At 35.2% G+C, this 16948-nt stretch overlaps 1 long non-coding RNA gene across 1 annotated transcript in view; it reads left to right on the top strand.

Moving 5' to 3' along the window:
- Positions 1–13598, top strand: part of LOC149789954 (uncharacterized) — a 43068-nt gene extending 29470 nt beyond the window's left edge. The window contains exon 3 of the long non-coding RNA XR_016424014.1: positions 13319–13598. This is a non-coding gene — a long non-coding RNA (uncharacterized LOC149789954). The remainder of the gene's footprint in view (positions 1–13318) is intronic.
- The last annotated feature ends 3350 nt before the right edge of the window (positions 13599–16948 follow it).

Below are 16948 nucleotides of genomic sequence, written 5' to 3'. Positions count from 1 at the left end.
TTCCTGTTGACTGATGTCAGTAATACACTTTAGTGAAATGGACAACTTGTAAATTATTCCTGTTGACTGATATCAATAATACACCTTAGTGAAATGGTCAACTTGTAAATTATTCGTGGTGCATAATTTCAATAATACACCTTAGTGAAATGGCCAACTTCTAAATTATTCCTGGTGAAAGGTTTCTGTCCCACTAGCCCTCCTGTTAAATTTGTCTGGTCTTAGAATTTGAAAACAAACGAAACACGTATGTTTTCAATCTTGAATCAGGAATCATTCTTTAAAGAGCATGTATTTAATAATTTCTTTATATAACAAAACGTGCAAGATCTATACCCCGATTGTAACACGCAATTTACAGTGACAGAAACAAAGATTAAAATCAGGTCATTATTTCCTCATCCTTTCTCTAGTAGCATGAGATATCTCACTCTAATATTATGGGGTAACTCATTCTAACAGCCTGGGATATCTAATTCTAACTGCATGGGGTATTTCACTCTAATATCATGGGGTATCTCTCTCTAATAGCATGTCATATCTCTCTGCTAGCATTACATATTTATCTCTAATGCATGGGATATCTAACAGTATGGGATAACTATCTCTAATAGCATGGAATATATAATAGCACTGGATATCTCACCTCTTTATTTATGATGTAGTTGCAATGTTAAGTATTTGTGCTGGTATGATCACAAAGTGTGAATGTATATAGGTGATGACGGAGGCGAACACAATCGTGTTATTGTCAACACTTTGAATTCAAGTCCACCTGGTTTTATACCCTTCTACCCTAACTCAACACTGTATCATGCTACTTGAGCGTTTTAAGTTCAGCAGGTCGCTGTAGCTTATCTCAATAAAGTAATTTTGATAATGTTACATCTCCCTTGTTTGGTGTATGTGAACGGTGGATTTTTAATGTAATTTAACAATTTTTCAGACATATCGCTGCAATGTTTGCAGTGTGGCAGTTTATTGTGATGTCTAGCACTGGGGCATAATGCCGCAGACATGTAGCATCATGTCTCATCTGGTCACATTATCCTTTCACCAGTCCGACCAGTCATACTACACAAATCTTAACACTGAACATTAAGCGAGGCTGCTAGTATTACAATTTGTATAAGTCTTTGGTAAGACTGGGTGGGGGTTCGAACCCTCAATCTCCCGCTTCCGAGGCAGACGCTTTCCTCTCTTAGGCCATAGAAGCGGTCAATTTATAAGAAAGCGAAATATATTTTAAATTAATTTTGACACATACCAAAATGACACTACTATACAAGTATACATAAGCTATTATTTTATCCAGTAATCACTGTTGAATATATATGTCATTGACTCCCCTGACTGATAATGTCACCACTATACAAGTAAGTATAAGCTATTATGTTATCCAGTCCTCAGTGTTGAATACATATGGTCTTGACTTCCCTACCTGATCATGTCACTACTATACAAGTAAGCATAAGCTATTATGTTATCCAGTCCTCAGTGTTAAATATATGTGGTCTTGACTTCCCTACCTGATCATGTCACTACTATACAAGTAAGCATAAGCTATTATGTTATCCAGTCCTCAGTGTTAAATGCATATGGTCTTGACTTCCCTACCTGATCATGTCACTACTATACAAGTATGCTTACACTATTATGTTATCCAGTCCTCAGTGTTAAATACATATGGTCTTGACTTCCCTACCTGATCATGTCACTACTATACAAATAAGCATAAGCTATTATGTTACCCAGTCCTCAGTGTTAAATACATATGGTCTTGACTTCCCTATCTGATCATGTCACTACTATACAAGTAAGCATAAGCTATTATGTTATCCAGTCCTCAGTGTTAAATACATATGGTCTTGACTTCCCTACCTGATCATGTAACTACTATACAAGTATGCTTACACTATTATGTTATCCAGTCCTCAGTGTTAAATACATATGGTCTTGACTTCCCCAGCTGATCATGTCACTACTATACTAGTACGCTTACTCTGATACGTTATCCAGTCCTCAGTGCTGAATATATATATGGCCTTGACTTCCTTACCTGATCATGTCACTACTATACAATTATGCATAAGCTATTATGTTATCCAGTCCACAGTGTTGATACACATGGCCTTGACTTCCCTACCTGATCATGTAACTACTATAAAAGTATGCATAAGCTATTACGTTATCCTATCATTACTGTTGTATACATATGGTCTTTACTTCCTGCCTGAACATTTGTTTGTTCATGAATGAACGCGGTATATTCATTTTTATTTTTGTTGTACAGAGGTCTTAGGTCTCAATGGGCAGTTTATCTGGTGAATTTTCATCCGACAATCACATACTGCATAAATGTGAGAATACATTTATGCTGGAGAAACAAATACAACCAAACTAATTATTTTTGTTGAAAGCATGCATTTAATATGTTGACTGTGGCAATGTGGTTAATTCCTTATAGAAATGGTGGCTTTTATACTGAACCAACACTGCCATCAACCCCTCTATTTACATCTGTTTGACAACAATGAACTATTTTGAATATATTCCTTTGACAAAGCAGCTAAAAGAATCAGTATGTGCTTTATGAATGAATAAAGTTCTCTAGGGCACAATAGGGCAGTAAGATATAAAGTGACGTTTGGTTAACCAGGACATTTAGTGTGCCTAGATAGTAATGAACTGAATCTGTATGCCCAAGTTATTACTGAAATTTGAAATTGAACATTTATGTCCAGGAAATTATCTGACTTGAATTTTGTAGTTGATAATAGTGTCAGCTATTCAACCGTGAGTTCTGTTATCTGGAATGTCTGCATTGCTGACTGGTGGCTCGGGATTCATTATATTCAATGCACACCTTCCGCAGTATTATTTATAAGACTGTATTTATACTCCGCATCGACTTATAGGCCGGCAAATACAGTACTTGGATTAGATTTGATGGTTATACGTTCGGTATCGTGCAATTATTTGACGTTCAGTTTTGTTTGGTGGTAAATGTTTGTTCAAATTCAATGTAAAACAACAATCATCAATCAGAACTATTTGTATCTTATTCACTGTGTGAAACACCAGATATATTTGCATCTAAACGGAATCCCAAGCAATATCAAGCAAGAGAAACAGTAGTGACTGAATACTTTGACTGGATTAAAAGAATAGTACAGACTCAACAAAGGGGCAGATTCCAAACTGCGTGAGTTACAAGTTGTAGCCGCCTTGTTTTGTTGTAGAATGGGAGAGGATATTGTCAGTAATGCCCTATTTCGCTGAGCAAAAGAAGTGCATGTGAGCACAGCAGTTATTTTACATCTTTTGCACGTCCAGGAACCATAAGCATATGATAGTAATTTGCAAATTGTCAACACGTATCACACGGTACTACCCTGCCCTTGACAAATCTTCCAAAGATGAAAAGACAATCATGCTGATGTCTGCATAGATAACATAGCATAGGCTGTGTATCGATATTCATATTGATACGTACATCGATAATATAGGACAGGCTGTGTATTGAGATTCATATTGATACTTGCATCGATACTATAGCGCAGGCTATTATCGAGATTCATATTGATACGTATATCGATAATAAAGCACAGGCTATTATCGAGATCATATTGATACTTACATCGATACTATAACACAGACTGTCTATCAAGATTCATATTGATACGTACATCGATAATATAACACAGGCTGTGTATCGAGATTCATATTGATACGTACATCGATACTATAGCACTGGTTCTCTATCTATGTATCGAGATTGATGTTGATAAATACACCGATAGGCTGTGTATCAATATTCATGTTGATAAGTACATCGATAATATAGCACTGGCTGTGTATCGAAATTCATATTGATACGTACACTGATAGTATAGCATACACTGCGTATCTATATTCTTACTGAAACATACATCGATAATACAGCACAGGCTGTATATCGAGATTCATATTGATAAGTACATTATTGATAAGTACATCGATAATATAGCACAGGCTGTTTATCGAGATTCATATTGATACATCGATAATATAGCACTGGCTGTGTATCGATATTCAAATTGAATCATACATCGATACTATTGCACATAAGGTGTATCGAGATTCGTATTGATAAGTACATCGATAATATAGCACAGGCTGTGTATCGAGATTCATATTGATACGTACATCAATGATATAGCACAGGATGTGCATCGAGACTCATATTGATACATGGCAGAGGTGTATCATTTCACCCCAACACAAGAGTAAGATCATTGTTACGTAATGTTGATTTTCTGAGGGACGTATTGTACTATATTTTCATTCTATCACTATACTAGTTGTAAAAATGCGAGTAAAATTACAAACTCATGATTTCAGATGGACAATAATATAATAATTTTACATGCTATATTAAAGTATATAAATTCTATGAGTTTTGTTATACATAGGATTACTGTTCCATCCTACGCTTTCTCATTCAATGACCCTTTGTAATTTTACATGCTATATTAAAGTACATAAATTCTATGAGTTTTGTTATACATAGTATTACTGCTCCATCCTACGCTTTCTCATTCAATGACCCTTTGTAGCAGCACATTCCTTTTAGGTATTCGTGACCATTGTAATATTTCGAGTTTCAATAGATATTATAGCTTATGACAGTTGTGCAGCTGTGAGATATGGAGTTGAAAAGTTGTTTAGCAAAGATGGGTTGCATTAACAATGACAACAATCGAAATAAGATTACGGTATTTCAATAGGTGGCCATTCTCACATTATACATGTTATTAGTTTTAAATATCAAAATAATCACATAATGGCCCAAAACGACCAATGACGTTATTATTTGTCTCATGTCTCACACTAATGACCTAAAAGTTCCATTCTACAGACTATTAATCTTATAGCTCACAGTAGTGACCTACAGGTCCCATTCTTCAGACTATTAATATTATAGCTCACAGTAGTGACCTACAGGTCCCATTCTACAGACTATTACTATTATAGCTCACAATAGTGACCTACAGGTCCCATTCTACAGACTAATAAACTTATTGCTCACACTAATGACATACAAGTCCCATTCTACAGACTATTCATATTATGGCTCACACTAATGGCCTACATGTCCTATTATACAGACTATTACTATTATAGCTCACACTAAAGGCCTACAGGTCCCATTCTACAGACTATTAAACTTATTGCTCACATTAATGACATACAAGTCCCATTCTACAGACTATTCATATTATAGCTCACACTAATGGCCTACAGGTCCCATTATACAGACTATTAATATTATAGCTCACACTAATGACCTACAGGTCCCATATATTACTTCACCGTCTCCAGCATGTATTCGACATTCATGATACAGCCTTACTGTGGTTCAAGTCCTACTTGATCAACAGGACACAAATTGTATCTGCAAAAGGAATACACTCCAACCCAGTTGATCAATGTTGCGGTGTTCCACAGGGGTCTGTTATTGGACCTGTTCTCTTCATTCTGTACACCCAGTCGCTCTCAAGTGTCATAGATCATCATACAGTGTCTCATCAATTGTTCGCTGATGACACGCAAATATACAAAACTAGCCACCCAATTGAAGCTGATGCTACCATCCAAAGTGTATAGATGTGCATTTATGATGTGAAATCATGGATGACTTGTAACAAGCTGCAGATGAATGATGATAAAACTGAGGCCATTCTGATCACAACATAAAGACTTTCTCATTCACATCCTTTACCTCAAAGAATAAATATCAGCAACGCCAACATTAAATTCACACAATCAGTACGAAACCTAGGTGTTACTCTGGACAGTACTCTCACATTGCACCAACATGTCATGAACATATGCAAGCCTGCATATCTTGAGCTGAGACACATCAGCTCAATTCGCAAATATCTTTCAGTTGATGCTACTGAAACACTTGTGTGTTCATTAGTACTTTCAAGACTGGACTATTGTAACTCAATTACGTCTGGTTCATCTCAATATCTACTCCAGAAACTTCAAAAAGTTCACAACACAGCTGCTCGGATCATACTTAGAGTACCACGATCAGATCACACCTCCCCGCTGCTCTGTACCCTACACTGACTATCCATTCGATCCAGAATCAAACAAAAAATTTGTCCTCTTGCTACATTTCACTGTCGAACTCCAACATGCCTATCTGACCTCACTAATGTGTACACACCAGCAAGATACGTATGCTCCTCTTCTGACAATCGTATACTCATTATTCCAAGTATGAAAACAAAGTCATATGGACAGCGTTCTTTTGCATATCAGGGCCAAGTAACGTGGAATGAATTGCCCACTGAACGTAAACACAAAAACACAGTGATCACATTCAAGAAGGCTCTCAAAACTCACTTTTATCGACAGCAAGAGCAAACTTAAAGACCTAAAAATGTTTCCTAATCGAAATGTTCTCAGCGTGTTTTTTTATTTTTTAAATGTTTTTCTAATTTCATGTTGTTTGTTTTTGTAGTAATATTATTATGTTTCTTATCTTATAGATGTTGTCTATAGTTATAAAGCGCTTAAAGCTTCTAAAGATTAGGCGCTATACAAAGTCCTCATTATTATTATTGTTATTATTATTCTACAGACTACAAGTCCCATTCTACAGACTATTAATCTTATTGCTCACAATAATGGCCTACAGGTCCCATTCTACAGATTTTTAATCTTATAACTCACCCTAATGGCATAAAAGTCCCATTCTACAGACTATTAATCTAATATTTCACACTAATGGCCTACAAGTCCCATTATAGAGACTTTTATTCTTATAGCTCACAAAAATTGCCTAAAGTCCCATTCTACAGACTATTAATCTAATATTTCACACTAATGCCTACAAGTCCCATTATACAGACTATTACTCTTATAGCTCACATTAATGGCCTAATAGTCCCATTCTACAGACTATTAATCTTATAGCTCACATTAATGTCCTACAAGTCCCATTCTACAGAGTATTAATCTAATATTTCACACTAATGGCCTACAAGTCCCATTATACAGATTAATGCTAATATAGCTCACACTAATGGCCTACAAGTAAGAGTTTAATGTTGTTTTTTTCTGAGTTCATCGTGGTATAAACTGTCAGTTGCCGACTCACACGGCAAATAACGCCCGAAGGGCGTTATGTAAGCTGTGTGAGTCGGCAACTGACAGTTTATACCACGATGAACTCAGATAGTTCACACTAATGGCCTACAAGTCTCATTCTACAGACTATTAATCTTATAACTCACACTAATGGCATAAAAGTCCCATTCTACACGATATTAATCTAATATTTCACACTAATGGTCTACATGTCCCATTCTACAAAGTATTAATCTAATTACTCACAACATTGGCCTACAAGTCCCATTATAGAGACTTTTAATCTTATAGCTCACAAAAATGGCCTAAAAGTCCCATTCTACAGATTATTAATCTTATTACTCACAATATTGGCCTACAAGTCCCATTATACAGACTAATAATAGTATAGCTCATACTAATGGCCTACAAGTTCCATTCTACAGACTATTACTCGTATAGCTCACATGAATGGCCTAATAGTCCCATTCTACAGACTATTAATCTTGTTGCTGACACTAATAACCTTCAAGTCCCATTCTACAGACTATTAATCTAATATTTCACACTAATGACCTACAAGTCCCATTCTATAGACTATTAATCGTATTGCTCACACTAAAGGCCTACAAGTCCCATTCTACAGACTATATATTTTAGCTCACACTAATGGCCTACATATCCCATCATACATACTATTAATCTTACTGCTCATACTAATTCCCTCCAAGTCCCATTATATAGACTAATAATAATATAGCTCACATCAATGGCCTACAAGTCCCATTCTACAGACTAGTAATCTTATTGCCCACACTAATGGCCGACAAGTCCCATTCTACAGACTATTAATCCTATAACTCACACTAATGTCATACAAGTCCCATTCTAGAGACTATTACTCTTATAGCTCTTATTGACTATTAATCTAATATTTCACACTAATGTCATACAAGTCCCATTCTACAGACTATTAATCTTATTGCTCACACTAAAGGTCTACAAGTCCCATTCTACAGACTATTAATATTTTAGCTCACACTAATGGCATAAAAGTCCCATTCTACACACTATCAATCTAATATTTTACAATAATGGCCTACAAGTCCCATTCTAGAGACTATTACTCTTATAGCTTTTATAGACTATTAATCTAATATTTCACACTAATGTCATACAAGTCCCATACTACAGACTATTAATATTTTAGCTCACACTAATGGCCTACAAGTCCCATTCTACAGATAATAAATCTTATTGCTCACAATAAAGGCATAAAAGTCCCATTCTACAGACTGTTAATCTCATATCTCACACTAATGGTCTACAGATCTCATTATGAAGACTATTCATCTCACACCTCCTACTCATAGTCTCCTTAAAACCTATTGAAATACACTTAATAAACCAGGTAATTCTCAAAACTGTAGCAAACCTGCCTCCATTATTCAGTAATCATTTAGCCAGTATGGCTACTGTCTCCATTACTCTGTAACCTTTTCGCAAGCATGGCTACTGTCTCCATTACTCTGTAACCTTTCAGCCAGCATGACTACTGTCTCCATTGCTCAATAACCTTTTAGCCAGCATGACTACTGTCTCCATTACTCATGAATCATTTAGCCAGCATGGCTCCTGTCTCCATTACTCTGTAACCTTTTAGCAAGCATGGCTACTGTCTCCATTACTCTGTAACCTTTTAGCAAGCATGGTTACTGTCTCCATTACTCTGTAACCTTTTAACCAGCATGACTACTGTCTCCATTACTCATGAATCATTTAACCAGCATGGCTCCTGTCTCCATTACTCTGTAACCTTTTAGCAAGCATGGCTACTGTCTCCATTACTCAATAACCTTTTAGCCACCATAACCACTGCCTCCATTACTCATGAATCATTTAGCCAGCATGGCTTCTGTCTCCAATAATCAGTTTGTCAGGAGGGTGTATCTGGCTTTTCTTGAGTACATGGAATGAATTAAGACAATTTGTGGATAACTGACACGTTAACAGGACACATGATTATTGATTGTAGGATCAAATGGTCAAAGGTTACGGTCGTTGAAGGAAGAAAACTGATATTTGCAATTTAACTTTCCTTATAGACCACCTGTAAAAATGGTTTTCGAAAAATAACTTTTGTGCTAGAGTAAGTTCTTGAACCAAATAGTGTGGATAGCTTGCACTTATGTTAGCAATGAAACATTCATAGAATGGTTGCAATGAAACATGTATAGAATGGTAGCAATGAAACATGCATAGAATGGTAGCAACGAAGCATGCATAGAATGGTAGCAATGAAACATGCATAGAATGGTAGCAATGAAGCATGCATAGAATGGTAGCAATGAAACATGCATAGAATGGTAGCAATGAAACATGCATAGAATGGTAGCAATGAAACATGCATAAAACGTTTAGTTTGAGACCCTATACTTTGAACAATGTACTTTGAACAATGGTTAAGGTCATCTCCGCGTTTTAGTGAACAAACCTCAGATTGAAATATAACCTGAATACAGGATTATTGATCATATATATATATATATATATATATATATATATATATATATATATATATATATATATATATATATATATATATATATATGTGTGTGTGTGTGTGTGTGTATAATGTTCGAACTATGTGATTATTATACATATAGATATATAATGTGCATGTATGGGATTATTAAACATGTTGATATATAATGGGCCATGTATGTGATTATTTAACTTGTTGGTATATAATGGGCCATGTATGTGATTATTAAACATGTTGATATATAGTGGGCCATGTATGTGATTATTTAACATGTAGATATATAATGGGCCATGTATGGAATTATTAAACATGTTGATATATAATGGGCCATGTATGTGATCATTAAACATGTAGATATATAATGGGCCATGTATGTGATTATTTAACATGTTGGCATATAATGGGCCATGTATGTGATTATCAAACATGTAGATATATAATGGGCCATGTATGGAATTATTAAACATGCAGATATATAATGGGTCTTGTATAGTATTATTAAATATATAGATATATAATGTGCCATATATTGGATTATTAAACATACATATATATATACATATACATATATATATATATATATATATATATATATATATATATATATATATATATATATATATATATACTGTGCCATGTATAGGAGTATTAAACATTTAAATTTATAACGTGCCATGTAAGGGATTATTACACATGCATATATATACTGTGCCATGCATAGGATTATTAAACAGGTAGATATGTAACGTGCCATGTAAAGGATTATTATACATATATACGTAGATATAATGTGCCACACATGGGATTAATAAGCATGGGACATATGCGTAATGTGACATGGACAGCATTATTAATATGGGACAACTATATAATGTGTAATGCACGGGAATATAATATATGGGACAGGTATATAATGTGTCATGGATGGAATTTTTAAACATGGGACATATATTTAATGTTACATGGACAGGATTATTAAACATGGGACAGATATGTAATGTGCCATTTTTCAGAATATTACATATGGGACAGGTATGTAATGTGTCATGGATGGAATTTTAAAACATGGGAAAGGTTTTACATGGACAGGATTATGAAACATTGGACAGATATATAATGTTCCATTCATGGGATTATTAAATATGGGACATATATAAATGTCACATACATGGGATTATTAAACATGGGACAGATATATCAATGTGCCATACATGGGATTATTAAACATGGGACAGATATAAATGTGTCATATATGGGATTATTAAAGATGGCACAGATCTATAATGTGCCACTCTTTAGATTATTGATATATATTAATAACAGTTAACCTTACTGGATTGGAGATAAGCGTCGTTTGGGGTTATCCAACTGTTGCTACAAAGACAAACCGTTGCATTGAAAACCAATATTGACCAGACTTTGCTAGATCATGTTTTAAGACATTCCTATCAAGATGGATCGATAATGGCTATGCCATTCTAGAGGAAACGAAATATTGTAGCCTGATGAAACCGGGATCAAACTGAACACAATTCTGACAGAGCAAATTTATACAATCGCTGTTAAAAATTCAGATTGACACATGCTCAACCATTCTAGAAAAGTTGAAAACATATTGTCTAACTGCTTGATAAAAAGGCATCAATGTTGCTAGGGAGCCATTCCAAAACACAAGATTATTTAAACATGATCTAAGGAGCATTCCAACCTAGTTAGACTACAATTAGATCAACTATTCTCAAGAAGTTGAGAATGGACCTTCCCATTATTGTATACACAATACATACCACTCCTGACATAATATTGGCAAATAGGTCCTAACAAACGTTCCATCCACGCTTTATAAAAATTGGCTCAGTTGTCAAACGAAGTCAAAATTTGTTTGTTTTCTACCTGATTTCCTATTAAATAGAGGTTTGTTAGTTGTTTATGGCAGCGCAGTACCCTTCAACCAAGATTGATCCAAACTGACTCAGACATCTAGAAAAAATTACAAAATTGTTTCTCTGTAAAATAAAATGTCACTTGGACAATACACATTTAATGATAGAGGAATATGCCGTTTTAATGGACAAAACCAAACGGATGAACACAGGATGTATATCGTATGTGACTTGTCCAAAGGACACATTTCTGTAGCCAGTATAATTCAGGTATAGTACCTAATCGAAAGGACACATTACTGTAGTCAATGGCTTTCAGGTAAGGTGCCTTGTCGAAAGGACACATTACTGTTAACAAGGCAATTCAATTAAAGTGTCTTGACCAAAGGATACATTAATGTAGTTAATGGAATTCAAAAAACGTGCCTTGTCCAAAGAATGCATTACCGCAGCCAATGGAATTCAAGAAAAATGTCTTGTCCAAAGAACACATTACTATAGGCAATAGAATTCAAGTAAGTGCCTTGTCAAAGGACACATTACTGTAGGCAATGGAATTCAAGTAAGGTGCCTTGTCCATATGACATATTACTGTTGCCAAGGCAATTGAATTACAGTGCCTTGTCCAAAGGACAAATTACTGTAGCCAATGGAATTCAAGTAAAGTGCGTAGTCAAAACACACATTACTGTTGCCATGGCAATTTGATTAAAGTGCATTATCCATAGGACATATTACTGTGGTCAATGGAATACAAGTAATGTTCCTTGTCCAAAGGACACATGCGTGTTGCCAATGAAATTCATTTAGAAAGTCTTGTCCAAAGGTCACATCACTGTAGCCAGTGGAATTCAAGTAAACTACCTTGTCGAAAGGAACCATTACTGTAGTCAATGTAATTCAAGTAAAGTACCTTGTCCAAAGGACACATTTGTGTAGCCAGTGGAGTTCAAGCAAAGTACCTTGTCGAAAGGACACATTACTGTAGCCAGTGGAATTCAGGTAAAGTACCCTGTCGAACGGACACATTAATGTAGTCAATGGAATTCATGTAAGGTGCCTTGTCGAAACGACACATTACTATTGTCAATGGAAATCAAGTAAAATACGTTGTCCAAAGGACAAATTGATGCATCAAAATGGCATTGTCCAGAACGCGTTTGAAAAATTCACAATATTAACTGAATACAACTTTTCCAATAATCGCTTTGTAATTCCATTGAATATTCCAAACATATGTTTCCTCTCAATAATATCGAACCACAACAAATAACAGTTTAATAATTGTTTTGACGTATTATTCTTATTTACGGAAGTAAGAGGTGGAAAATCATTTTGCTTCAACTTGTTACGTGATATTTTAGCAATATCCCACATTGTAAAAAAAAACACCTAACCTAAACGATCCATTGTGAAATAATTGTTCTAAGAACCCACCTGACTGACCTAAGGAGAAATGACCGCAAACTTTGCAATGATGTTTATTATCAGAAACGTGACCACATCTATTTATAGATTCTACTCAATCAACAGGTATTCTTAATGCCTTAAAAGATAATCCACAATTAAACTGGAAAATGTCTTTTGAATGTACAAACATATATACAAATAAAATACTATAGAACTTCGTTACGCGTGAAAGTGCATCTGCGATTAAATTTTCCTTTTCCATTCATTAGCCTATTATATATGTTATATTCTTACACCATCAAACTCAATCTTAATAATCTCTGATTTTCATTTTTCATTTTTCCGGTGTCCTTAGTTGATTTCAACACGTGTTCAATCGATGGGCACAATTGCAATATTCAGGAAAGAACACATGAAATTTATTTTCGTTGAACTTGGAATGCACAGCGGGCCCATGGAATTATTGCTGCATCGAAGTCATCATCATTCTTGGTAAATCTCAGACTGTCCATATGGAAAAGTATTGTGGTCAACAAACACTTGCTACTTTTGTGATATCGCATTTTATAGTTTTGTTGTATGATATCGTGTTTTTCTTTGTTTTTTTTTTATTATATACAAATGACTTTCTCTCATCAGATGTGTTTTTGTATGTAAAAAGTAAAAATTTGTTTTTTAATTTAGGTAAAGGAAGTATTTCTTTTAAATCTTTCGTTTTCTGTTTCGTGAGAATGTTATTTTGTGCGAGGTACGTTTCCCTTTACGTACTTAGTTAAGACATTATAAAGCAATGTGTTCATCAGTCGTACCACTCGTCGTCAATCAAACAAGAATAACTTCAGCTCAGCCTTGTACGGTAGGAATTATAAAGCAGTGTGTTCATCAGTCGTACCAGTCGTCGTCAATCAAACACGAATAACTTCAGCTCAGCCTTGTACGGTAGAAATTATAAAGCAGCGTGTTCATCAGTCGCACCAGTCGTCGTCAATCAAACAAGAATGACTACAGCTTAATCTTGTACATTATGAATTGTAGAGCAGTGTGTTCATCAGTCGTACCAGTCGTCGTCAATCAAACAAGAATGACTTCAGCTCAGTCTTGTACGGTAGGAATTATAAAGCAGTGTATTCATCAGTCGTAATAGTCGTCAATCAAACAAGAATGACTTCAGCTCAGTCTTGTACGGTAGGAATTATAAAGCAGTGTGTTGATCAGCCGTACCAGTAGTAGTCAATTAAACAAAAATGATATCAGCTCAGCGTTGTACGGTAGGAAAGTTTCAGGAAAATGTGGATTTGAGGCTAATATGAGGCTAATTGGTGGGGGGTGGGGTGTGAATTGGATTATGTGGATTGGATAGTAGGGTTTATTACAGCTCCTAGAACAATATAAGGCTAATTGGTGTTGGGGTGGGGGCGTTATTTCGATTTTTAACCTAGGTTTAGAAACGTTTCAGTCATGTCACTATAATGTCTGCAGTGTGACAGTTTATAGTGACGTCTAGCACTAGGCGCGTCATGCCGCAGACATGTAGCATGATGTCCAACCCAGCCACCTTATTGGTACGAGTCTATGCTCTTACAACAAGCAACAGAAAATAGTGAAGATAACAAGATTTGTAAAAGTTAACAAATAATTTATTTCCCTAGAAAACGAAGTGAAAAATGAGAAGAAAAGAAAAAGAAAGAACTTCAGGTATTCCGAATTAAATCCAAATTGTAATTCAAAAATTAAAAACACAAGTCTTATCAAAGAAAAGTTATAAGTAAATCTCAGTTCAAATCCCGATGAAATTCAATATAGAAGGCGAAGACGTCAGCATTAAATTATAAAGTGTAGATGTGTCAATAGTCTCTTGGTGAGTCACTGGAAATATTATTCCAGTTTTGAATTTCCAATACATTCCAGTGAATGTCTTTCTTCCAAGAATTATATCAGAGCACCTTTGTATTTATATGGAATAAAATCACTTGAGTTCAGTAAGTTGAAGAATAAATCAGTTGAGCCAAAACTGGTCACAACATAGCACAACTTAAAGTGCTAGATGTTAGAGCACAACTGACAATCCTTTATCAAAACAACAGTTATAAGACTAAGACACAAAACAGATTCCCGGATGAGGGTCAACAGTTCATCCTTCTGTAAAAATATATAAGTGTTTTTTCCAATTGATATATGCCTAAAACCATGTCTTCTAGGTATGACCTTGACTCAACTTAATGATTCTTACTCTAAGAAAGATAAACAATTTTATTTTTTTAAATAAATTTGTTTACCAGAACTGTCACTAATTTTGAAACAAGGTCAGCATGTAGATACGATGTTTCATTTACTCAATTCTGGACACGGCCAAGTCCAGTAAACAATGTTACATTACACCGGCATATAATGGAGTAAAATAAAATGTTAAAACTAAAAAACAATTAATTTAAACATGCATAACATTAACCTTACACCAGGCTGACCATTAATAAGACAAAACTCTTAATTCTGAGCGCCAGGCGAGGCAGCTGTTAGTACCATTTTTAGAAGTCTTTGGTATGACTCTCGCCTCCGAAGCGGAGGCTCTAATCATTAGGCCACCGGAGTTGTCAGAGGATCATTGGTACACCTTAAGCCGTGTTAGAAGGAACATGGCTGCACTTCAAGGAGCTTGCAGCCAAGTGAGCGAAGTGATAGTAGAGGAAGATGAAAAGATATAGGCTTTCTGAAGGAGAAAACAAAAAACAAAGTCAGAAGAAATAAAGGGACTTTCAACGCCTAAATACCAAAATGGTCCAGAAAAGAGTATGAACATTTGTGCCATCCAAACTGGATCCATTTTGAGGTGAAAGAAGAAATATTCCCTAATAAATCGTAATAAAAGAAACGGCGGACGAAATGATGGCCAAACAAGAAGAAAAAAGTAGAAGAAAACAAACGGCCCTTCTCAGGGCCACCACGATTTCTAAAAGTCAGAGATATTACTTAATCATTGTTATATGTATGTTTCTATGGTGTCTATTCTCGTTTGTCACCATAAACACATTTGTCCTTATAAACGCGTTTCCATGTTAAAGCTCTGTGCGTCTATATAATTGATATGTACGCCAATCGCCTCACCCATGTAAACGTATGGGCGCCTATATATTTATAAATTGTCCCCAATAACCTCATGCAACTACTTCCGGGTTACACGCATTATGATATTTTTCATCGTTCATCGAATACCAAGACTCTCATGTACTCAATTAAAATGTCAGACGCAGGGTCAAATTGGTGTAAGCATCTCACCGGTGAATTGTGATTCTATCCCCTTTAGCTAATTTTGAAAACACACTAAATGCAAGATATGCAAATTCCATGTCATCAGGCGAGTTCCGTTTACAAAATATATTCTGTTAATCATCATAACCAGCTCATGTAATTATACATTTTCCCCAATAGGCATTGGTCGGTGCATGTAAAAATAATATATACTTTAGATATTGCCTTAAGATAAATTTGAAGGCAGTAATGCAGTTATCTTTGAATCGATGTTTTCAATTTAAATAAGCCCCAATCAAAACATCGCCATTCAATGCATTAATATTTATCACAATTTAGATCATTTCAGCTTTGATATGCTACTTTTGGAAAAGTGATGTTAACTCTGTTTGTTATTCAAAATTGTGGTGGATCAATCGTTAGCATGCCGGACTCATGATCGAAAGGGTATGGGTTCGATTCCCACCATCTGACTAGGATGCCTGACCTAATGCGGTGTATTCTTGGGCGATACGCTTTATTCCAATTGTTTCAACACTAAATAACCGACTTGTGTTGCTGTGCCGTTCAACATAAAAACCTCAGCTATAATTTCAGTCTTGGGTACATGTCTGGTAGCGCAATATATATATATATATATATATATATATATATATATATATATATATATATATATATGTATATGTATATGTATGTATGTCTGGTAGCACTATCTCAGAAAATTTCGCGATGGTCGGCG

The sequence above is a fragment of the Sinohyriopsis cumingii genome, chromosome 10, assembly GCF_028554795.1.
Source record: "Sinohyriopsis cumingii isolate HCF-2022 chromosome 10, ASM2855479v2, whole genome shotgun sequence".
In the NCBI taxonomy this organism is placed as follows: Eukaryota; Metazoa; Mollusca; class Bivalvia; order Unionida; family Unionidae; genus Sinohyriopsis; species Sinohyriopsis cumingii.
The sequence above is the reverse complement of the archived record's forward strand: the minus strand, read 5'-3'. Positions and strand labels throughout refer to the sequence as shown.